Raw genomic sequence first — 24,030 nt, forward strand, 5'->3', positions numbered from 1 at the left:
GTGCATGAACTCCTTTGGTTATTAAAGTCAATGTTACACCTACCGAAGCTGCCTTTGTGCTCTGTCCAAAGTGTGCGGGCGTGTCATGTACGTTGAGCGCAAGTGCGTGTGTGACGGGTGGTCTTACCTCAGCCCCAGGTGAGTCTACCCCCTTCCCCCTGGGCCGCCATCAACATCCCCCGGGCAGAGGACGGGACCGTGCGCTGCAGTGTCACAGCCGCATGCAGGGATGGTCCGGGTGGATGGTGGTACTGTGGCCATGGGTCAGACATAGTCCAACGATGTAGAGCCAGGAGCTCATCGGAGGCGGGTTGTCATCATCCTCCATGGCCTGCGATAGACACGCGTCCACCCGCAACTGGGTGAGCCCGGCCCGTTGTGCCGCCGGTGGATCGGCAATTGGGTGGGGGGGTGGTGTGCATGCGGGTGGGGTGTGTGGGGTTGGGGAGGGGGGTGAGGGTGCTGGGTGGGTGGATGGGTGGGGGGTGTGGGTGGTCGGCTGTTGTCATGGTGTGCGGTCTGTGGCCATACTACCCGATTCCCACGCCCATCTAGTCAGTGAAGCGGGCGTCTATCAGTCTGTCCCGTGCCCGATGGGCCAGCCGGTAACGGTGGACAGCCACCCGCCTGTGTCTACCCCGTCTGCCCTGACCATTGCCCCCATCCCCCTCATCTGGGGAGGACTGGGCCTCTTCCTGCTGCTCCTCCACTCCGCCCTCCTCTGCCTGCGGCACATCGCCCCTCTGCTGGGCTATGTTGTGCAGGACGCAGCACACCACAATGATGCGGCCGACCCTATCTGACTGATACTGGAGGGCGCCCCCAGAGAGGTCCAGGCACCTGAAACGCATCTTCAGCACGCCAAAGCACCTCTCGATCACTCCCCTTGTCGCTACATGGGCATCATTGTAGCGGTTCTCCGCCTCATTGCGTGGCCTCCGTATAGGCGTCATCAGCCACGATCGCAATGGGTAGCCCCTGTCGCCCAGCAACCAGCCCCTCAGCCGGGGATGGCGTCCCTCGTACATGCCGGGGATGGATGACCGCGACAACATGAATGAGTCGTGTACACTGCCTGCGTGACGGGCGCAGACGTGCATGATCATCATGCGGTGGTCGCAGACCACCTGTACGTTCATTGAATAGGTCCCCTTCCTATTAGTGAACACGGCCCTGTTCTCTGCAGGTGGCCGCACGGCGACGTGCATCACATCGATCGCGCCCTGGACCATGGGGAACCCGGCAACGGCAGAGAAGCCCACGGCCCGGGCATCTTGGCTGGCCCGGTCCACGGGGAAGCGGATGTAGCGGTGCGCCATGGCATAAAGGGCATCTGTCACTGCGCGGATGCACCGATGCACCGATGTCTGCGATATGCCGGACAGGTCCCCACTCGGTGCCTGGAATGACGCCGTTGCATAAAAGTTCAGGGCCACCGTAACCTTGACGGACATGGGGAGAGGGTGTCCCCCGCCAGTGCCACGCGGTGACAGGTGTGCCAGCAGGTGGCAGATGTGTGCCACGGTTTCCCGGCTCACCCGGAGTCTCCTCCTGCATTCCCGGTCCGTGAGGTCCTGGTATGACTGCCGGAGCCGGTACACACGGGGCGCCCTCGGGTGCCTCCGTTGCCATGGGGCCGCGACATCCTCCTCCCCCTCCTCGTCCTGTCGGTCAGGTGTCCCTCCAGCCTGGGCGGCTGCTTCCTGCCCCTCTGCGGCAGCCTGCGCCGCCTCTCTGGCACGCTCCTCCTCCTCCTCCTCCTCATCCAGGGCGACATAGACATGAGCAGCTGCCACCACGGCGGCCAACATCGCTGGATGGTCTGAAAACATGACGGCCTGGTGGGGGGGAGGGGAACGACGACATGTCATCATTGCCCATATCCCCTTCTCCCCCCAGCCAGGTGGCATGGACCGCATGGGTCCAACTGTTGGAGGCTGGCACCTGGCCAGGTGGACCAACTCATTTGCCCTCCCATCACCCACCCCGGCACGGACCCCCTCCCCAACCTCCACCCCAGCACGGACCCCCCCCCCAACCCCCAACCTCCACTCCAGCACGGACCCCCCCTCCCAACCTCCACCCCAGCACGGACCCCCCCCCCCCCAACCTCCACCCCAGCACGGACCCCAGCCCCAACCTCCACCCCGGCACGGACCCCCTCCCCAACCCCCAACCTCCACCCCAGTACGGACCCCCCCAACCTCCACCCCGGCACGGACCCCCTCCCCAACCTCCACCCCAGCATGGACCCCCCCTCCCAACCTCCACCCCAGCACGGACCCCCCCCAGCCTCCACCCCAGCACGGACCCCCCCCAACCCCCAACCTCCACCCCAGCACGGACCCCCTCCCCAACCCCCAACCTCCACCCCAGCACGGACCCCCCCCCCCAACCTCCACCCCGGCACGGACCCCCTCCCCAACCTCCACCCCAGCACGGACCCCCCCAACCCCCAACCTCCACCCCAGCACGGACCCCCCCTCCCAACCTCCACCTCAGCACGGAACCCCCCCCCAACCTCCACCCCGGCACGGACCCCCCCATCCCCCAACCTCCACCCCAGCACGGACCCCCCCTCCCAACCTCCGCCCCGGCACGGACCCCCCCCCCCAACCTCCACCCTGGCACGGACCCCCCCAATCCCCAACCTCCACCCCAGCACGGACCCCCCTTCCCAACCTCCACCCCGGCACGGACCCCCCCCCAACCTCCACCCCAGCACGGACCCCCCCCCAACCCCCAACCTCCACCCCAGCACGGACCCCCCCCCCCCAACCTCCACCCCGGCACGGACCCCCTCCCCAACCTCCACCCCAGCACGGACCGCCCCCAACCCCCAACCTCCACCCCAGCACGGACCCCCCCTCCCAACCTCCACCCCGGCACGGACCCGCCCCCCAACCTCCACCCCGGCACGGACCCCCCCCAACCCCCAACCTCCACCCCAGCACGGACCCCCTCCCCAACCCCCAACCTCCACCCCGGCACGGACCCCCCCCCAACCTCCACCCCGGCACGGACCCCCCCCAACCCCCAACCTCCACCCCAGCATGGACCCCCCTCCCAACCTCCACCCCGGCACGGACCCCCACCCCAACCTCCACCCCAGCACGGACCCCCCCCCCAACCCCCAACCTCCACCCCAGCACGGACCCCCTCCCCAACCCCCAACCTCCACCCCAGCACGGACCCCCCCCCCAACCTCCACCCCGGCACGGACCCCCTCCCCAACCTCCACCCCAGCACGGACCCCCCCAACCCCCAACCTCCACCCCAGCACGGACCCCCCCTCCCAACCTCCACCCCGGCATGGACCCCCCCCCCAACCTCCACCCCGGCACGCACCCCCCCATTCCCCAACCTCCACCCCAGCACGGACCCCCCCTCCCAACCTCCACCCCGGCACGGACCCCCCCCCAACCTCCACCCCGGCACGGACCCCCCCCAACCCCCAACCTCCACCCCAGCACGGCCCCCCCTCCCAACCTCCACCCCGGCACGGACCCCCCCCAACCCCCAACCTCCACCCCGGCATGGACCCCCTCCCGGAGCCCAGCCTACTCTAACCACCCCCCCCCCCCCGCCGCACACACACACAAGCCGAGACACACCTCTCCTCACGCAATCAGTCTGCGGCCACGCCATTTCCTGCCCAGAGCCAACCCCCCAGGCCGTCACTCACCTCCTCGCTGGTCGGCGTGAGCCTGGAGCACCGGGTCACGCCGATGAAAAGGAGGTTTGATTCACGTCGACGTGAACGGTCATCACGTCGACGGGACTTCGGCCCATCCGGAAGGGAGAATATCGGCAGGCCGAAAATCGGCTGCCTTGCGCAGACCCGTGACATTCTCCGCGGCAGCGGCGCCATTAACGCCCCGCCGACTTTTCTCCCTTCGGAGACTTCGGCGGGGGCGGGGGCGGGATTCACGGCGGCCAACGGCCATTCTCCGACCCGGCCGGGGGTCGGAGAATGACACCCCTGGTGTCAAACTGGGTCTGCCGCGATTTTGGCACTGGGAGCTATTCTCCGCCCGATCGCCATCGGCCAACAGAGAATCCAGCCCACAATGTGTCTCTCTGTTTCTGTCCCCTCTATAAAATTGTATTTTTGCAATGCTCTTTGTTTTCAAGATTACCATGCACAGCCGGCTTGTGATGTAATGAAATGAAAATCTCTTATTGTCACAAGTAGGCTTCAATGAAGTTACTGTGAAAAGCCCCTAGTCGCCACATTCCAGCACCTGTTCAGGGAGATTGTTGCGGGAATTGAACCGGCTGCTGGCCAGCCTTGGTCTGCTTTCAAAGCCAGCGATTTAGCCCAGTGTGCTAAACAGCCCCACAATCGATCATGGTCTGCAGCGCGGGTTCAATCCCATACCAGTTGAGGTTAAATCACCACCAGGCAGCTCTCCCCCGTCAAAGGGGAAAGCAGCCTATGGTCATGTGGGACTGTGACAACTTTACTTACTTTACTTTACTGCAACTTCAAGATGATTTATTGCACATAAAGGAGCTGTGAAAAGTTTCTGAAACACGAAAGGCATTAACAAATTGCAAACTTGTTCTTTGATCTTACATGAGTTTTATGTCTCCGTTAATGCTTACTTCACGAATAATGCCTTGTGCTTCCAGATGTTGTGAACATAATTGCTGGTTCATTGATATAATTCTCAATCTCGACCAAGGAACCTTTTTAATCCACATGGGAAATTGCGAGACGCTCAGCCTGGCACGTTTTGTAGCCATGTGTTTGTGAGTTTACTGAGACTCTCAACTCCTATTACTTAATTGGAAAAAGCTTTGGCAGTGCATGAAGTCATGGGCCAGAGCCAGTCTTTTGATTCCACTTCCTTCTATCCTTCACGTTTCATCAAGAAATGCAGGAGGAATCCAGTCCTTTCGGGAAATGTGGAGTCATCGGGTGGAATTCTCCCATTTTGAGACTAGGGGCACGATTTAACAGTCAGGTTGCACCAGGCGAGAATCCATGCGAGCTGGTTAGATCACGGGAGAGGCTGAAATCGGGGACCGTGCCTGGCACCGATCGGTTTCCGATCTAACCGATCATTCGTGAGATCCCGTTCCCTCCGCGAGCTGGCAAGAAACCATTAACTGCGAATTAAGGGAATCTCCATCCCAGTAACAGGAAGGACCCCCTATCTAACGCCCTCCTGTGATCTAACCGGCTTCCCAATGAGCGTTCTCACCTATTTAGAAACGTGAATCTCACGCAATGGCTGCTGTCGGGATCGGAGGAGGTGAGTAGCCATCTTGGAAATTGGGCAGTCAGCCCAGGGGCACCGGGGTTGCTGCCCCAGTGCTCCGGGTGGTGGGGGAGCCCCGAGGAAGGGACGGGCGGACCGGGGAGGTCAGCCTCCATCAGGGGGGGGGGGGTCCACTGGGCTGACGGGGCAAGGGGTGATGGGCTCAATGCCCGTTGGTCCAACATGCAACCACCCCGGATCGTGTATAGCCATTGCAGGGGCAACTGCAGCTGCTGCCTGTTCGTCCCACTGAACACCCCCAGGACAGCGCCCCGTGGTAATATGGTGAAGGTCACTTTAACCCAGACTGACCGGGAGGCCTCTGCTAGAACAGCGGAAAGCTATCAAAATGGGGAATTGGTAATGTGAGCACCCCACAGCTCCCAAATGGATCCTCGCTGACCTTGTGTTGTTGCTGAAGTGTTGGGTGCTCTGCCACACAGATGAACCAACACGGTTGTGAATGGTACAACGCAGTTGTACTCCAAACATCTATTTACATTGGTGGACTGTTTACTGAGGTTCGATCATGACCCTTAATTCTGTGGACCTATTCCTAATTCTATTTTGTAGTGGCAGTCAGCACATGGTGGATGTCTGAGTGGCCTGCAATGAGCTCTGTGCCCTGAGCCGTCTCCTGCTCGAGTGCCCAGGAAGTGTCGTGTTCCCTGTTTTGTACTGTGTATGCTCTTGCCTGTGATTGGCTGTCGTGTTGTGTGTGTTGATTGGTCCGTTGATCTGTCCATCAGTATGTATGTATGTATGTGCTATGATGTTTACCTGAATATCATGACAGTTGCTGCCTGATTACTGTTCCACATGTATTTGGTTTTCTTTCTGTAATTGCACTGTTGTGATTTTGTGGTTGTGCCGTTCTTCTGTGGCGCGGCACTGCGCCTCTTCCTTGCCGAGCATCCCAATGAGACTGTGAGGCCTGGACACTTTGCCTGGACACTGGAGGCATCAGCACCACAGAGGCAGCAGCCAACAATCAAACACTCGAGAGCTGGGCCTCAGAACTGGGGGCATCCCCCCACTGGCCAGAGGGTGGGTGCGTGGATTGGGGAGGGAACCTGCACCCGGTCGAAGCAAAGTTCCCGGCTGGGGTCTGGGATCCGGGGTCCGGGTTTGGGGCCTGATGTGATTGAGCCTCCGTTATGAGGGGGGAGGTGTATGTGCAGGGCGGGGTCCGCCAATCCAATCATTGGATTGCATCCTGAGAGAACTGGGAAGTGTAAGGATGGGGAGGCTTGCAGTATCTGAGGGTCCCAAGGTGGATGCCATAGCCTACTGTCGATCTCTCAGCCTCTCTAATTCCTTACAGATATCACAGTGTGGATGATATTGTGGACCCTGTAGCTGTTCCACAAGATGTTGGCACTGGGTCGGCAGTGTCAGCGGGTCCGGTTCATGGGGCAGAGGATGAGGACGGTCTGCTCCGCGATGATCTCTGGTGCTCTGCATTGTTTGACACAGTCTGACACCCGCCCCGGTGTCACGTTCCACTGCCTGCCCGGGTGATCCCTGCATGCGTGCTAGCCATTCCATTTGTCGGGCCCACAGGCCTTCCGGAAGGTGGGAAGGGGTCGGGGGTGTTGAGTGGTGATTGGTCACACACCGGGTTGGCCCTGCCACATGGAGCCCCCACATCTCTGGCCCAAACCTTTGCTGCCTCTGAAGGCAGCCACTGGGGTACCCCAACTGCACTGGGGGCCCCTGGCTCCTGCCATCCTCCAACACCCACACCCCACATCACTGTCCCCCCCCCCCCCCCACAACACCCACACCCAACCAGCGTACCCCCTGCACCCAACCTAACCCATCCCTCACACCCTCCGGACAGAGGACCGAGGCAAGTCAGAACGTCGGAGAATATGTGTTTTCTGGTGACAGTACTATGTACAATAACTGCGCTAGCCCCTAACGCTATCCTATGTGCTACACACATGGCAACTTAACTGGTGTCTAACTGACGTGTCCTGGTGATCCTACTAGGTGACCCCCCAGGTCAGAGGTGTTACTGTGTTCCGGCACCTGCCCTGTCACTGGCACGGACCCCATCACTTCCTTCCCCCTCGTTTTGCCTGAAGGCCCCCGGGATTCTCCTTGGGGCGAGGATGTGGCCAGTACGATCTCCGGTGGCTCTGATATCACCTGGCGCTGGCAGTGATGGAGGCCCGCTCTCATCCTGATCAGGGTCTCCATGCTCGCAGCCATGGCGCACAGGGATTGGGCCGTGTCACTCTTGGACTGTGCTACATTCCTCTGGGACTGGGCCACTTCACTCAGCAGCTGTATCAGGCCCCTTTGGGACTAACTCAGGTCAACCAGCCCCAGGCCAATGCTTTTGACATCCGCAGCCGTGGCCTATTGTGACTGGGCCAAGCTCTGAAGCACTGCAGCAATGTTCAGGTGGCCCTTGTACATGGCTGCCTGTGAGAGGGCAGCCCTGTCCTGTGCCTCGACCACCGCCCGCACATTCTGCCCCACGCCTTGGACATCCTTGCCCATGGCTTTTGCACCCAAGGTCTCCCATGTGGACGCTACCCATGCAGTGTTGGCCTGCTTGGCACTGCCTCCTGCCTCTGCAGGCGAATGGGCTCCTCCAACTGCACCTGCAGGCACTGGATGGTTGCTGAATCCCTCTCATGTCGACCCCAGCTCTGTGCCTGCATCTCCAACATTGATGGGACCGCCCTTTCCAGAAGCACTAGATCTGTTTGTACAGCAGCTTGTCTCTGCGTTCAGCCGCCCTCTGACCATCTGACAACTCAAGAGTTCCTACCTCCACCTGCTGTACCGCTGCATGTGTGCGGTGTGCACCAGATAGTGCCCCAAGAGCCTCTTCACTAAAATGCCCAACTGAGGTGGGTATCTCTGGGATAGTGGAGGGTGCCAGTGACAGCAGTGACGAGAGGTTGGTGTTGTCACTGGACATGTGCTCCCAAGGTCTTTTCTCTCTCCCGGCGGTTGTGGGCCATCTTCTCCTGGGGGAGGACAGATAATGCAAAGTGCGAGACACTCGGATGTGGGCAGCACAGGGGCTTGCAGCTGATGGCCTGCCTGTGTGAGGCACCCAGCCACGACGGGAGGGTGGTATGTGTGTTGGGGTGTGGTACTGGGTGGGCTGTAAGGGGGCTGCCGGCGGGTGGGTGCGGTCCTCCCTCTGGGGGGGTGTTGGGAGGTATGGGGTGTGGGGTGGTTGGGAGTTAGGGGTGTCGGGTGGGGGTGCTTTTATTGGCACTGCTGCCCAATCTTTGTGGTAGGGCCCACGTGCACTGACTGCCTCTGCCCGCTGCTCCCAGACCGAGTTGACATCGGCAGGTGGCAGCCTCCTTCCCACTCCAGGGAACAGGGTATCCATCCTCTCCCCCATGGCATCTAGCAGTATCTTGAGCTGCGTATCCACAATCCTCAGGGCTGCTCTCTGGGGTGCCATCCTCTTGGCTGGAATGAGATTGGGTGGGGAGTGGAGTGTTTATATGCAGCTCCAGCTTGTCAGGCTCCCCGGTGCCAATCCCAACCACAGCAAATCAAACACCAGCGTTGTAGTGATCTCTGTATATGTAAATACATGAAGGGTTAATGTGCAGTCAGTACAGTCAGATGAGCACTAGAGGGCAACACTAACAGGGAGTATAAAAACAAGTTCAATCTGTTTTCCCGCTCTGTTCGGATGTGTTGTAGCACAGAACAGAAGTATAGTAAGCTCATAGTGTAAAGTATAATATTCATAGTTAATCTAATTCTATCTTGTTTAATTTGACTACTAGTAAAAGTATTGAAGAATCAAACTCACAAGTAAATTGATTAGTTACTCAATAAATTATTTGTTATCACTGAATGACTTTGAGTATTCATCGCCAAAGTTAAGTTCAACTCGGCATAAACAAATAAGTAACATATATTGCTCCAAGTAATATAACGTGGTACCAGGATAAAAGCTTTAAGAAAGATCAGTAGAAAGATTAGGCAAGTAAAGAGAAAATTCCAGTACCGACTATTCAACTGTGGAAGACTTCGCAGCAATCGGATGCTCGACAACCAATCGACTCGATGGACCATGTTCAAGCTCCACAGCAACTGAAAACTACCGGTAATTTAAATTTAAACTACAAACTCTTTAAACAACAGTTCCAAGTTTATTTGGAAGCTCATGATCTAAATACTGCCTCTGAAGCCAGAAGAATAGCACTGCTACTGTCAATGGCAGGTCAGCAAGCTATAGAGATATATAATTCGTTCATATTCTCAGAAAGTGAAGATAAAAGTAAATTTAGTGTGATAATCGCAAAGTTTGATGACCACTGCAAGAGGCAGAGTAATGAAATACTGGAGCGTTTCAGATTTCATAAAAGATTGCAAACAAATGGCATTCCGATCACAAGTTTTGTCACAGAATTAAAGCTGCTAGCACGAACATGTAATTTCGCTGATTTGCATGATTCATTGATAAAGGATTAAATTGTTTACGGACTTAATGGTGAAAGCTTGAGAGAAGCATTATTGAGACAAAACGATCTAAAGCTCAAAATTGTGATCGAAAAATGTATTTTGCGAAAGGACGAGAGCAGAATTACAATGATTTAAGTCTCAGTCTCAGAGAATCATCTCCAGAGTCACGCAACTGACTGACTGGGTCAGCTGGTTGGTCTGCGTCAAGAAACCTTCAGGTGATCTCAGAATCTGTATGGATCCCAAAGATCTAAACAACAACATCCGTAGGGAACACTATCCTATCCCCAAGCTAGAGGAGGTAAATTGTGAGATGGCAAACACCCGCATTTTTACCAATCTCGACGCTTCACAAGGTTTCTGGCAGATGCAGCTAGATGATTCAAGCAAACTGCTCTGTACGTTCACCACTCCATTTGGACGTTACTGTTTCAATCGAATGCCTTTCGGTATCATCTCAGCCTCAGAGATTTTTCACCGAATCATGGAGCAGATGACGGAGAATATTGAAGATGTCAGAGTATATGTAGATAACATTATCATTTGGTCAACTTCGGAAGAAGACGACATTGCCAGATTTAGAAAGGTGTTTCGCAGAATGAAACTCACCCAATCTAAGTGCACTTTTGCACCTTCATCTTTGAATTTCTTGAGTGATACAATTTCAGCTCAAGGTGTCAGGCCAGATAACGAAAAAATCTCTGCAATCCAGAACCTGCAGCTTCCGAAAGATAAAAAAAGCTGCGCTTCGAGTTCTTGGATCCATTAATTTCCCAGGGAAATTCATTTCAAACTTATCGATGAAGACGTCAGCTCTACGAAACTTAATCAGAAAGACTACAGAGTTTGAGTGGACTCTACGCCACCAGGAAGAATGGGTGGACCTCAAGTATCAGTCGATGACAGCTCCAATTCTGACTATTTTTGACCTAAGCAAACCTACAAAGATCTCCACTGATGCCAGTCAAGATGGAGTCGGTGCGTACTACTTCAACAAGACAACCAAGTAGACTGGGTTCCAATAGCATACACGTCCAGAGCGATGACCGCCATGGAGTGCAGGTATGCGGGAATTGAAAAAGAGTGTCTTGTGCTGATCACAGGCATCACAAAATTTCATGACTATGTGTACAGGATTCCTACGTTTATCGTAGAGGTGGATCACAGATCACTAGTCAATATAATTGAAAAAAACCTAAATGATATGACTCCTCGCCTGCAAAGAATGATGATGAGGTTGAGGAGGTATGACTTCACACTAGTCTACACTCTGGGAAAGGACCTCATCATAGCCGACACACTATCTAGATCCATCGATATGGCCAGCTCACCTCCTGAGTCCATCGATGATATAGAAGCTCAACTGCAGTTGTACATGAAGGGTCTTCCGGCATCTGATGAGATGTTGAAGCAAATACGTCTCGGAACACAAAAAGATGTGACCTTGCTCCGAGTAATACATCATCTCCAGCATGGTTGGCCAAAGGGACACTGTCCTCAGTTCCAAAACATGCAGGCAGAACTAACTGTAGTAGATGGACTGCTACTCAGAAATGGCCAGATCATCATTCCGCTAACTCTCAGGTCAGAGATGTTCAGCAAGATTCACGAGGGGCATCTTGGAATTGAGAAATGTAAGAGAAGAGCACGGCAATGAAAGAGAAAATGCTGGAAAATCTCAGCAGGTCTGGCACCATCTGTATGGAGAGAAAAGAGCTAATGTTTCGAGTCCAATGATTCTTTGTCAAAGAGCACGGCAAACTGTATATTGGCCTGGGATAAATAAAGAGATAATCAATATGGTAATGATGTGTGCCACGTGTCAAAAGCATCAACCGGCACAAAATCAAAGGGGACAGTCCAGCAGCATGAAATAGCTACGTCACCATGGACAAAAGTGGGCAAAGACTTGTTCCATGCTAAAGGTAGAGACCATATTCTCATCATAGACTACGACTCCAATTTTCCTGAAGTGATGAGAGTTCCAGATCTGACTTCCGCGTCAGTGATAAAGGCTTGTCGGGAGGCATTTGCGAGACATTCCACAAACGGTTATGTCCGATAATGGTCCTTGCTTTGCGAGCTGGGAGTGGACATAATTCTCCAAATGATGCAATTTCAACCAGATCACCACGAGTCCACACTTTCCTCTGTCAAAACGGTAAAGTAGAGAAAGGTGTGCACATTGTAAAACAACTAATAAGCAAGGCGCGTGATTCGCAATCCCATATTCACTTGGCTTTACTTTCTTATAGAGCCTCACCATTAAGCTCAGGGCTATCTCTGGCTCAAATGCGTTTCAATCGTGATGTGAGAATAACGCTACCCACACTACAAATCAGTAATCCAGATCAATCATGTGTACTGAGTAAGATCAAACAACAACGCAACAAACAACAACATTATTATGATTTACATGCGATAGCACTGAAACCACTAACAACAGGTGATATTGTTAGACTTCGACATCCAGAAGGAGGATGGTCTCAAACCGCCACAGTAATCAGACAAGCAGCACCATGTTCATATATTGTCAAGCCTGCAGAGGGTGTACGACTTCGACGAAATCGGTGAGACCTTGTAAAAATACAAATTCCTCAACCTGTATTTCCAACGTGAAATTTACATCAATCTCTTAACTAGCATATCAAAAAAACAGCTGACAGGGATCAAAAGGACATTAAACTATCAACTACTCCCAGTCAACCAAGAAGATCAAGTAGACGACGATGTAAACCCAATCGTTTAAACTTGTGAACATTGAACAAAATGATTCATTGCCTCTGTATAATGCATGACAAACTGGATTGTTTCATTATGTACAATTTTCTTGACAGCATATAGAAAATATGGAACACAAAAAAAGGGGGATGTAGTGATCTCTGTATATGTAAAGGGTTAATGTGTAGTCAGTAGAGTCAGATGATCAGTAGAGGGCAACACTAACAGGGAGTATAAAAACAAGCTCAACCTGTTTACCTCTCTCTTCGGGTGTGTTACATGGAAACATAGATACATAGAAGATAGGAGCAGGAGGATGCCTTTTGGCCCTTCGAGCCTACTCTGCCATTTATCGCGATCATGGCTGATCATCCAACTCAATAGCCTAATCCTGCTTTCTCCCCATAGCCTTTGATCCCATTCTCCCCAAGTGCTATATCCAGCCGCCTCTTGAATATATTCAAAGTTTTAGCATCAAGTACTTCCTGTGGTAATGAATTCCACAGGCTCACCACTCTTTGTGTGAAGGAATGTCTCCTTATCTCTGTCCAAAATGGTTTACCCTGAATCCTCAGGCTGTGACCCCTGGATGTGGACACACCCATCATTGGTAGCATCTACCCTGTCTTGTCCTGTTAGAATTTTATAAGTCTCTATGGGATCCCCCCTCGTTCTTCTGAACTCCAGCGAGAACAATCCCAACCTAGTCAATCTCTCCTCATATGACAGTCCCGCCATCCCTGGAATCAGTCTGGTAAACCTTCGCTGCACTCCCTTGAGAGCAAGAACATCCTTCCTCAGAGAAGGAGACCAAAACTGCACACAATACTCCAAGTGTGGCCTCACCGAGGCACTGTACAATTGCAGCAACACATCCCTGTTTCTATACTCAAAACCTCTTGCAATGAAGGCCAACATACCATTAGCCTTCTTTACCGCCTGCTGCACCTGCATGCTTACCTTCAGCGAATGGTGCACAAGGATACCCAGGTCCCGCTGCACACTCCCCTCTCCCAATTTACAACCGTTCAGGTAGTAATCTGCCTTCCTGTTTTTGCTTCAAAAATGAATAACCTCACACATCCAAATTATACTGTAACTGCCATTGATTTGCCCACTCGCCCACCCTGTCCAGATCTTACTGCAGGATCCCTGCATCCTCATCACAATTCACCCTCCCACTTAATTTGGTATCATCTGCAAACTTTGAGATGTTACATTTTGTTCCCTCATCCAAATCATTAATATATATTATGAATAGCTGGGGTCCCAGCATCGACCCCTGTGGTACCCCACTGGTTACTGCCTACCAATTTGAAAAGGACCCATTAATCCCTACTCTTTGTTTCCTCTCTGCCAACCAGTTTTCTTTCCACTTCAATACATTTCCCCCAATGCCATGCGCTTTACTTTTGCACAATAATCTCTTATGCGGGACTTTGTCAACCACTTCTGAAAGTCCAAATATACCACATCGACTGGCTCCCCCTTGTCAACTGTACTGGTTACCTCTTCAAAGAATTTCAACAGATTTGTCAAGCATGATTTTCCCTTCATAAATCCATGCTGGCTCTGATTGATCCTGCCACTGCTTTCTAAATGTTCCGCTATAAAGTCCTTGATAATGGATTCAAGCATTTTCCCAACTACCGATGTTCGGCTTACTGGTCTATAATTCCCTGCTTTATATCTACCTCACTTTTTGAATATCGGAGTGACGTGAGGTACCCTCCAATCTGCAGGGACAGTGCCAGAGTCTATAGAATCCCAGAAGATGACCACCAATACATCCACTATTTCCACAGCCATCTCCTTAAGCACTCTGGGATGCAGATTCTCAGGCCCTGGGAATTTATCCACCTTCAATCCCATCAGTTTTCCCAGCACCATTTCTCTACTAATGTTGATCTCCCTCAGTTCTTCCCTCTCACTAAACTTTCATTCTCCAACATTTCTGGGTTCTGATTTGTGACCTCATTTGTAAGACAGAACCAAACTTTGTATTTAATTGCTCAGACATTTCTTTGTCCCTTATTATGCATTCCCCTGTTTCTGTCTGCAGTGGGCCTACATTTATCTTTATCAACCTCTTCCTCATCACATATCTGTAGAAACTCTTAGTGTCAGTCTTTATGTTCCCTGCAAGCTTCCTTTTGTACTGTAGGTTCCCCTTCTTAATCAATCCCTTCGTATTTCTTTGCTGAATTCTAAACTGCTCCCGATCCTCAGACCTATTATTTTTCTTGCCAATCTGTATGCTTCTTCCTTGTATCGGATACTATTTCTAATTCTCTTTGTAAGCCATGGATTGGCCCTCTTACCCCCTTTGCTTTTGTACCAGACAGGAATGAACAGTTGCTGTAGTTCATCCATTCGTTCCTTGAATGTTTACCACTGGCTATCCACTGTCACCCCTTTAAGTAACTCTCCCCAATCTATCAAGGCCAACTCATGCCTCATATCCTCATAGTTCCCTTTATTAAGATTCAGCACCCTCATCTCTGAATCAACTACTTCACTCTCCATCTTGATAAAAAATGCTAACATGTTATGGTCGCTCATCCCCAAGGGACCTCGTACAGCCAGATTGGCAATAATTCCCTTCTCATTACAGAGTACCCAATCTAAGGTGGCCTGCTCTCTAGTTGGTTCCTCCACATATTGGTCAAGAAAACCATCCCGTATACACTCCAGGAATTCCTCGTCTACGGCATTGTGGTTAATTTGATTTGCCCAATCTTTGTGAAGATTTAAATCACTCATGATCACCGATATTCCCTTATTGCATGCATCTCTAATTTCTTGTTCAATGCCATTCCCAACCTCACCAGTGAAGTTTGGTAAAACTAATGTTTTTTGTCCCTTGGTATTTCTCAACTCTACCCATACAGATTCCACATTGTCAGAGCTAATATCCTTTCTCACTATTGTGTTAATTTCCTCTTTAACCAGCAGTGCCACGCCACCACCTTTTTTTTATGCCTGTCCTTCCTAAATATTGAGAATCCTGGGACATTCAGTTCCCATCCCTGTTCACCCGCAGCCATGTCTCTGTAATCCGTAATTGTAGCTAGAGAACAGAATTATAGTAAGCTCAGAGCGTAAAGTATAATATTCATAGTTAATCGAATTCTATCTTGTTTAATTTGACTATGAGTAAAAGTATTGAAGAATCAAACTCACAAGTTAATTAATTCGTTACTCAATAAATTATTTGTTATCACTGGACGACTTCGAGCATTCATTCTCAAAGTTCAGTTCAACTCGGCATAAACAAATGAGTAACATATATTATTCTAAGTAATATAACAGACGTCAGTCGGAATTGCACTTGTTCCACATGGTGTGAGTGTTGGCCTATTTGCATGTCCTAAATTACTTCGGGGCCAGCGCCGTCGTCGGAACCGCGAAATCAGAATTTTAAAAACATGACTGCGGCAGTCAAATACACTCACACCGAGGCTTTTAACCCTTGCTGCATCAAATGCCTATAATACAAACATCTGAAATTCCTAGATTCAGCACACTCAGATCCGAGAAGGCATGGAAGGATTAATATGCCATTGGGGTGACATACTTGTACAGGGTTTCACAACGGAAGAGCGTGACCACAGAGTCAGATCAGTGCTGAAAGTCGTACTGGTTAACCTTGAATGAATAATGCGAGTTCACCAAGCCTGCAATCAAATTTCTCGGTCAATTCTCGGCACAAGCCTCTGGAATAACAGTTGGTCCACAAAAAGACAAAGGTGATTAGAGAGTTACCAGGAATATTACTGAACTTCTGAGATTCCTCGGGATGGTGTTACAAGCAGGCAAGTTGCTGCCAAATTCGGAAAAGGCCTTTCAGCCAACTGTTGAGAAAAGGTCGACGGCGGGGCTCGAATGAGTCCCGCCGTCCCGCAGATGCTCAGAGGATGAGCAAAAAGCTTTTGAGAAGATCAAAAACCGTTAAGTATGCCCCTGATATTTTGGCACAGTACAAGCTAGAAGTCCTGACCATTGTAGCAGCAGATGCAGCTTCGACAGGCCTGCGTGCAGAATTATTTCAGGTGCAGACGGATGGAGAATGTAGATCAGTTTACTGCAATCACTCACAGACACACAGGGAACATAGGCCACGATGGAGAAGGAAGCATTGGCAGCAACAGGACCACGTGAAAAATTGTCAGACTACGTGACGGGATTACAGTTTGAAATTCAAAGAGACCGCAAGCCATTCTTCTGAACAGGAAGGGGATTGGAAAAATGCCACCTGCAATCCAGCAGTTCAGATTAAGACTAATGAGTTTTGACTACATAATAGAGTACATTCGAGGGATGTACCAGATGCCAGCAGGTGCATTATTGATGAAAACAACTGAAGAAAGCAATCTGGAGAATTTGTATTTCATTGGGAAGGTGGAAGTGTCTCTCATAACGGGTTATACCCTGGGCAGGACTTGAACTGGACTCAGGGGAATATTTGCTGGATGAGTTGGTGAGGGTTTAACTTAAAATGGCAGGGGGGGGTGGGAACCTATAGACGGAGTCCCACCAATTTCCCAACACAATTTCCCGATTAATACTGATTTCCTTCAGTATTTCCTCAAATACCAACCAAATCTCCTGCCCCTTACTTTCAATCTATGACTCTTACTTTTTGACCCCTTCACTAAAAGGAAACATTTATTCCTATTTGGCTTATCTTTAGCCCTCATAAAAACCAAGCTAATACTGTATAAAGGCACAGGGACATAAATACACGGGGGGGTGGGGGGTGGGCAGCACAGTGGTTAGCATAGTTGCTTCACAGCTCCAGGGTCCTAGGTTTGATTCCCAGCTCGGGTCACTGTCTGTGTGGAGTCTGCACGTCCTCCCCGTGTCGGCGTGGATTTCCTCCGGGCGCTCTGGTTTCCTCCCACAAGTCCAAAGCTGTGCAGGTTAGGTGGATTGGTCATGCTAAATTGCCCTTAGTGTCCAAAATGTTTAGGTGGGGTTAGTGGGTTACGGGGAAAGGGTAGAGGTGTGGGCTGAAGTAGGGTGCTCTTTGCAAGGGCCGAATTGTTAAGTAATGGGTTAAGAGACATTCCAATTAGTTGTCTCATTTATGTTAAGTATCCAATAATTGACGCTGATATGTAAAGGGGCTTCAGGTGGCCTTTGCGTCGGGTGATGTGACGATAGAGCTTTGTGCAGAGTCTGTTAAAGTGAAATAAAGGTGTTTGTAAAAAGGAGCAATAGCTTTGACTCTTTATACAACAGCAGCTAAACGTCTAACAAATGGTAGCAGAGGATGGTTGCTGTGCAAATGTGAAGGGTTGAAAGATACAACTTTTCCAGACCAAACCAAGGAGCGAGTGAGAAGAAAAAAAGGGATATATGGCTGAACCGAGGATAAAGATGGCCGGATATGACAACCCCCCCTCCTTATTTTCTGAAAGGGGATCATACGACCAATGGAGAAGTGCAGTAGTTATGTGGACTAAGGTAACTGCCTTGGGAAAGAGAAAACAAGGTATGGCATTGGCCCTTTCTCTACTATATGGCAGTAAAGTCCGAAGCAAAGTGTTTTCTGAGCTGGAATTGGAAGAGTTAGACTCAGAAGAAGGTCTGGAGACTCCATTATGTTATATGGATAAGATTTATAAAAAGGATGACTTGTTAAGTGTGCATGAAGCATGGTTGGATTTTGATAGGTTCTGGAAAATAGAGGAATTCTCCATGGAAGGCTATATAATGGAATTTGGCAGACTATATAAAAGGCTGCAGAAACACAACCTGGAATTTCCACAATCTGTGTTGGCCTTTAAATTACTTGACTGCACCAGAGTGAGCAACATGGATAGGCTCCTGGTTTTGACAGGAGTTCAGTTTACGGATAAGGATACCTTATTCGATCAGATGACAGAAGCTTTAAAAAAGTTGCTGGGGAAACATTCGATTCCGATGGCTCTGATGACCCAAATAGGTCAGCCTGCAATAAAGCAGAATATGGAAGATACACTACTAACAGGATGGCGAAAATGTACGGCTACAAACAGGTTCCAAGACTATAGAAGGAGATCGGGACCCTGAAATTATGAAGACAGAAACCCAGTTCGAACCTACAATAGGAAGATGAACTCCAGAAATGCACGAGGCATGATAAATCAATGTTTTCGATGTGACTCTCAATACCATTATGCTTTCAATTGTCCAACACGTTACAATAGAGTGTTTGAAGCTACACATGACACGGAAGAGTCAGAAGAGGAAAAAGATAGTGACCAGAAAGAAGGCATTGTCCAATTAACAAGCAGTTTTATGCTGGTAATGAGGGTGTTGGTTGCAGAATCCTTCAATTGTGCTGTATTGGACAGTGGCTGCACATCTACTGTTTGTGGAATTGACTGGATAAAATGTTACCTGGACTCCTTGAATGTGAAAATCGTAACAAGGTTAAGGAATTTGAAAGTTCCACAAGTTTCAGGTTTGGGGATGATAATACTCTGAAGTCGCTGAAAAGCGTGGTGATCCCTTGCAATATTGCCGGAGTGAATCATTTCATTAGCACGGATGTTGTATCAAGTGAGATACCTTTGCTTCTGAACAGACCGTTGATGAAGAAAGCACACATGAAACTGGATATGGAACAGGATAAGGCAACAGTTATTGGAAAGACGGTGGACTTACAATTTACACAGTCGGGACACTATTGTATTCCATTACTCACAAATAATATTTCAAGTACAGTTGTTAAGGATGTGTTAATGGCAGTTGAAAATGGGACCTGGGTTGATAAAAAGCTTGTCGTATTAAAACTGCATAGGCAATTTGCGCATCCGTTCTCGTCGGAGGCTGAAAAATTTATTAAAGGATGCAAGGGTAAGGGATGAAGACTATACTAAACTGATAGAACAGGTTAGTGATTGCTGTGAAGTTTGTAGGAAGTGCAGAAAGACACCAGCACGACCGATAGTAACCCTACCTTTGGCCAGGGATTTTAACAACATTGTGGCCATGGACCTTAAGATCTGGGATAAAGCCAATAATATATTTATTTTGCATTTTGTAGATTTAGCAACCAGATTTAGTCAATCAACGATTGCACAAAGTAAAGTAAAAGGAGTAATTTTGGGTCAAATCGTGGAAAAATGGATAGGGACAGGAATGGGCCCACCGGCAAAATTCCTTACGGACAATCGGGGAGAATTTGCTAATGAGGAGTTTAGGGATATGTGTGAAAACGTGAATGTCACAGTTATGAATGTGGCTGCGGAAAGCCCATTCAGTAATGGTGTGTGTGAAAGGAAATATGCGGTAATAGATGACATGCTATGGAAAATTTTGGCAGATAAACTGCAAGCTAAATTCAGCTTTAGCATGGGTGGTACAAAAGTGACATACTTGCCTGAAGGGTCTAGTCAATGGAAGGATGCAACTGTTATTAGTAGAGCAGGGAAGGTCACTGGAAAGTATAAACATTGGTTGAATGTACAGCATTCAGGAGAGGGACTCAAGACAATGGATTGGGAACATGAAGATCAAAAATGGAGGGCACAGAAACGCAGTGCCAGTTCAGATAGCACATCGGATAATGAGCAGGTCCGCAGGAAAACTATTGAGAACTATTGAAAGGACACCCCACAGCAGAAGGTAAAGATCAAGCAGTAGCAGTACAGAACGAGATACCAGGCGGGAGAGGGGACGTAGTTTATCAAGATCTCGGAACATGAGTAAGACTACGAATACTAATAAGAGTAGAAGCCCACATGCACGTGGGATTTTGGTGGCTTCCAATAAATTAGATGAAAAAGTTATCAAAGTTGCCAAACAGCAAGGACTGTATCGTTGGAGTGAATACACCGAAGTACCAGATAGGGGACAAAGAGGTCTATCCCACAGATGGATTTCACGGAAAAGGTTCTTCCAGGTGGAACTTATAAGGCAAAGGCCAGGCTTGTGGCAAGGGGATTTGAAGAAAATTTAAAAGATCAGGATTTAAGAGTAGATTCACCCAAGGCAGGAAAGGTTATTTTAAACATCTTCTTGGCTCTATTAGCCACAAAGGCATGGGAATTCAAATCTATAAATATAAAAGCTGCCTTTTTGCAGGGGCATCTGCTCCAGAGAGACATTTTTCTCTGTCCTCCTAAAGAGGCAGCTAACACAGAAGGGGTACTCTGGAAGTTGAACAAATGTGTATATGGATTGAATGATGCGTCTAGAGTCTGGTACTTTTTGGTCAGGTTAGTTTTGTTAAAGTTAAGCTGTTGCCAGTTGAAAGCAAATCCGGCAATGTTTTACTGGCACTATAAAGGAAATATTTCTGGCATCTTTATATGATGCATGTCGATGATTTTTTGTGAGGTGGGACTAGTGATTTTGAAGCTACTGTAATCTCTGGTTTGAGGAAAGAATTCAGGGTTGGAAGTCAGGTTTCTGGTGCATTTAAATATATTGGACAGGAAATCGGCCAGACTACGTTAGGTGACCTTTAGCACTTGAAACTCATAGTTTATCGTGATGCGACCTATGCAAATTTATGTGATGGGGTTTCAAGCGCAGGAGGTTTTATAATTTTCCTGTTGGGGAACAATGGTAAAATTTGCCCTCTTGTGTGGGAAACAAAGAAAATAAGGAGAGTGGTCAAAAGCACTTTGGCTGCTGAGACGTTAAGCCTTGTAGAGGCGGTGGATATGGCCTTTTATATATTTCAGATATTGACAGAAATTTTGGGTTTGGGGGATTTGAATGTCACATTGACAATAAATCATTGTGGGAAAATGTGCACTCTACAAAAAATGTCAATGAAAACAGTTAAGGATAGACATCGGAAGTTTGAAGTAGATGTTGAACAGAGGGGAGATAGCAAAAATTAAATGGGTCGACAGTAGCTATCAATTGTCAGCCTGTTTTACAAAAAGAGGGGCTAGTTCACAGAAACCTTTTGGATATTGTTAATGAACTATTTCTGTGACTGTTTTTTTTTCTTCCAAATGAAAAAAAAGCGAAGTGGGGGAAATTGAGTGTGTGTTTTTGAGTTTCTTGTAATTTTGTTTTCACCTGATTTTTTTTTCTCCAAGGAAGGGGAGACTGTTAAGTAATGGGTTAAGAGACATTCCAATTAGTTGTCATTTATGTTAAGTATCCAATAATTGACACTGATATGTAAAGAGTTGTCAGGTGGTCTTTGTGTCAGGTGATGTGAAGGTAGAGTTTTGTGCAGAGTCTGCTAAAGTGAAATAAAGGTGTTTGTAAAAAGGAGCAGAACCTTTGACTCTTTATCCAATAGCAGCTAAACATCTAACACGAATGGCCTCCTCCTGCACTGTAAATTCTATGATTCTATGGTTCATCACAAGGACACAAAACAGTTGCCGTCAGACAGCCCAATAAATTAACTGGGAGACCATCATAGAAGATGGCCCCAGGCAAACGGCATCATACAAACAACATCGACAACAGCCAAGCAGAAACGGAGTTTGACACGTGCAGGTCCAATTGGAAGCCAGAGACATCTCACCTGAATGGAGACAATTGTTTAAGTCATGGCTACAACTGGAGAGATAAAAAAGGGTGCTGAGCTCCGACCATCCAACAGAATATATCCAGGCAATATGTTTGATGTTTTTCATAGATGTGTGTTAAAAAGGCCAACACCAGGGTATCTGGTGCTTGCATTTGGAGGTGAGGGCTCGACACCTTGGCTCAACTACTCAAAAGGCAGAAAGAGTGGGATTACATGTGGTGTTTTCCAATCTGCAGGAACCATTCTAGCACCTATAGAATGTTAGAAGGTGATCACCTCCACATCCTTTCTGTGGGTTTCTCCATCGGTGGGATCCTCCGTTTCACTGGCAGCGCACCCGCGGGTTTCCCGATGGCGTGGGATGGCCACAACAGGAAACTCCATTATCCGGCTGCCGAACAGAGGGTCCAGCTACCGGGGTGGGCACCATGCCGGGGCTGGCAGGACGGAGAATCCGCCCCCTTTCTCGACAGCCACTTCATTCAACATCGTGGGATGTAGATCATCAGGTCGTAGGGATTTGTGAACTTTCAGCCCCATCACTTGAGTAGCCATCTTTGCTCACAGGCAAAGGGTCTGGGGGCACTGGGCTTGCTGCGCCTGTGATCGGAGGACGGTTGGGGGGGTGACCAGGGGTGCAGCCACGGTTGGGGGTGGGCCGCCATGGGGGATTGTGCGTAACAGGGCTGGGAGGGGGGGCTCTGCTGTGGGGTGGGAGCTGATTGGGGCGGGGGAGGTCAACCATCCACGGGTCCTCCATGCCAACCCGTGGACTGTGTGTTCCCATTCCGAGGGCAACCCTAGTCGCTGCCTGTTTGCCCACCGACCACCCACATCTCCAACTCACTGCGGAGACCCCTGGCCTTGCGGCTGAAGGCTATTGCTAATCGGGAATTGGCATTCATGGTTGAATACGCAGTTCATACATTCCAAGTGGATCCCAGTGGGTGGGTGGGCCATGTAGTATGTGGGGCTCATTACCTGGCATCCCAATCAGACCATGATGCATGGACACTGGATAAAAGCAAATTACTGTGGATGTTGGAATCTAAAACCAAAGAGAAAATGCTGGAAAATCTCAGCAGGTCTGGCAGCATCTGTAGGGAGAGAAAAGAGCTAACGTTTCGAGTCCGATGACTCTTTGCTTGAACACTGCGGAAGGAAACACCACACACGCTGTCCCGGCTGCTCCCTATCATCTCCATCAGCTTTGGGTAAACCTGTTCCAGAGGCTCAGCATCAGGCGGGGACACAGCTGGGTCCTGGGATCCAGCAGACCTCGCCTGGGCGTTCCTGCCACCACCAGATGTGCATCAGCGACTGTGTGGTTCTCACCAGAATGTGACCCAGAGGCCTGACCACTAACGTTGCCCACTGAGATCTGTGTGGGGGTGGAGGTGACAGCTGTGATGCATTGATTGTGGCTCCCTCAGAGCTCTACTCCGAGGTGGTCTGATTGGAGGCAGGGGATGGGAGCCACCCGGATGGGCCCGCACTGTCGGCTGGAGGACCTGTGGGAGAATGAACATGTGGTCAGTGGGGGGATGGGTCAGTCTGTATGTCATTAACAACTCACGTTCGACAGGTCCTCTGGGTGGAGCCTGGTGGATCCTCACCTCCGCGGCATGCACCAACCTCTGCATTGGTGAGTGCCCATCCTCGGCCATCCATCCAAGACCCAGGGATCGACAGTCTCCCAGTCCTGTTACACACAGTCTCCCATGGCGTACCCTCCAGGACCCATTCCTTGAAGGTCATGAGGATTCTTATGTCCGATACCTCTCCACCTGTCTGGGCCCTCTACTGGCGATTGTGGGAGAGCTTCTCCTGCAACGGCATTGGGAGGGCATCGTTAGTCACAGGTGTGGTTCACAGTAGTCAGGGGGGGGGGGTGTGAAGGAAGGGGTGGGGGGAGAAGGGGAGGGGGTTGAACGGAGGATGGGGGGGGGGGATGGAGGGTTGGGTGTGTGCTGGTCACGTGGGGGCGGGAGATTTTCGGGGAGGGGCTGTCAACTCACAAGTGCAGCTCGATGTAGGTCGTTGACCTTCTTGCGGCACTGGAAGCCAGTCGTCCTGGTTACGCTGCCCGAGCTG

The sequence above is a fragment of the Scyliorhinus torazame genome, chromosome 3, assembly GCF_047496885.1.
Source record: "Scyliorhinus torazame isolate Kashiwa2021f chromosome 3, sScyTor2.1, whole genome shotgun sequence".
In the NCBI taxonomy this organism is placed as follows: domain Eukaryota; kingdom Metazoa; phylum Chordata; class Chondrichthyes; order Carcharhiniformes; family Scyliorhinidae; genus Scyliorhinus; species Scyliorhinus torazame.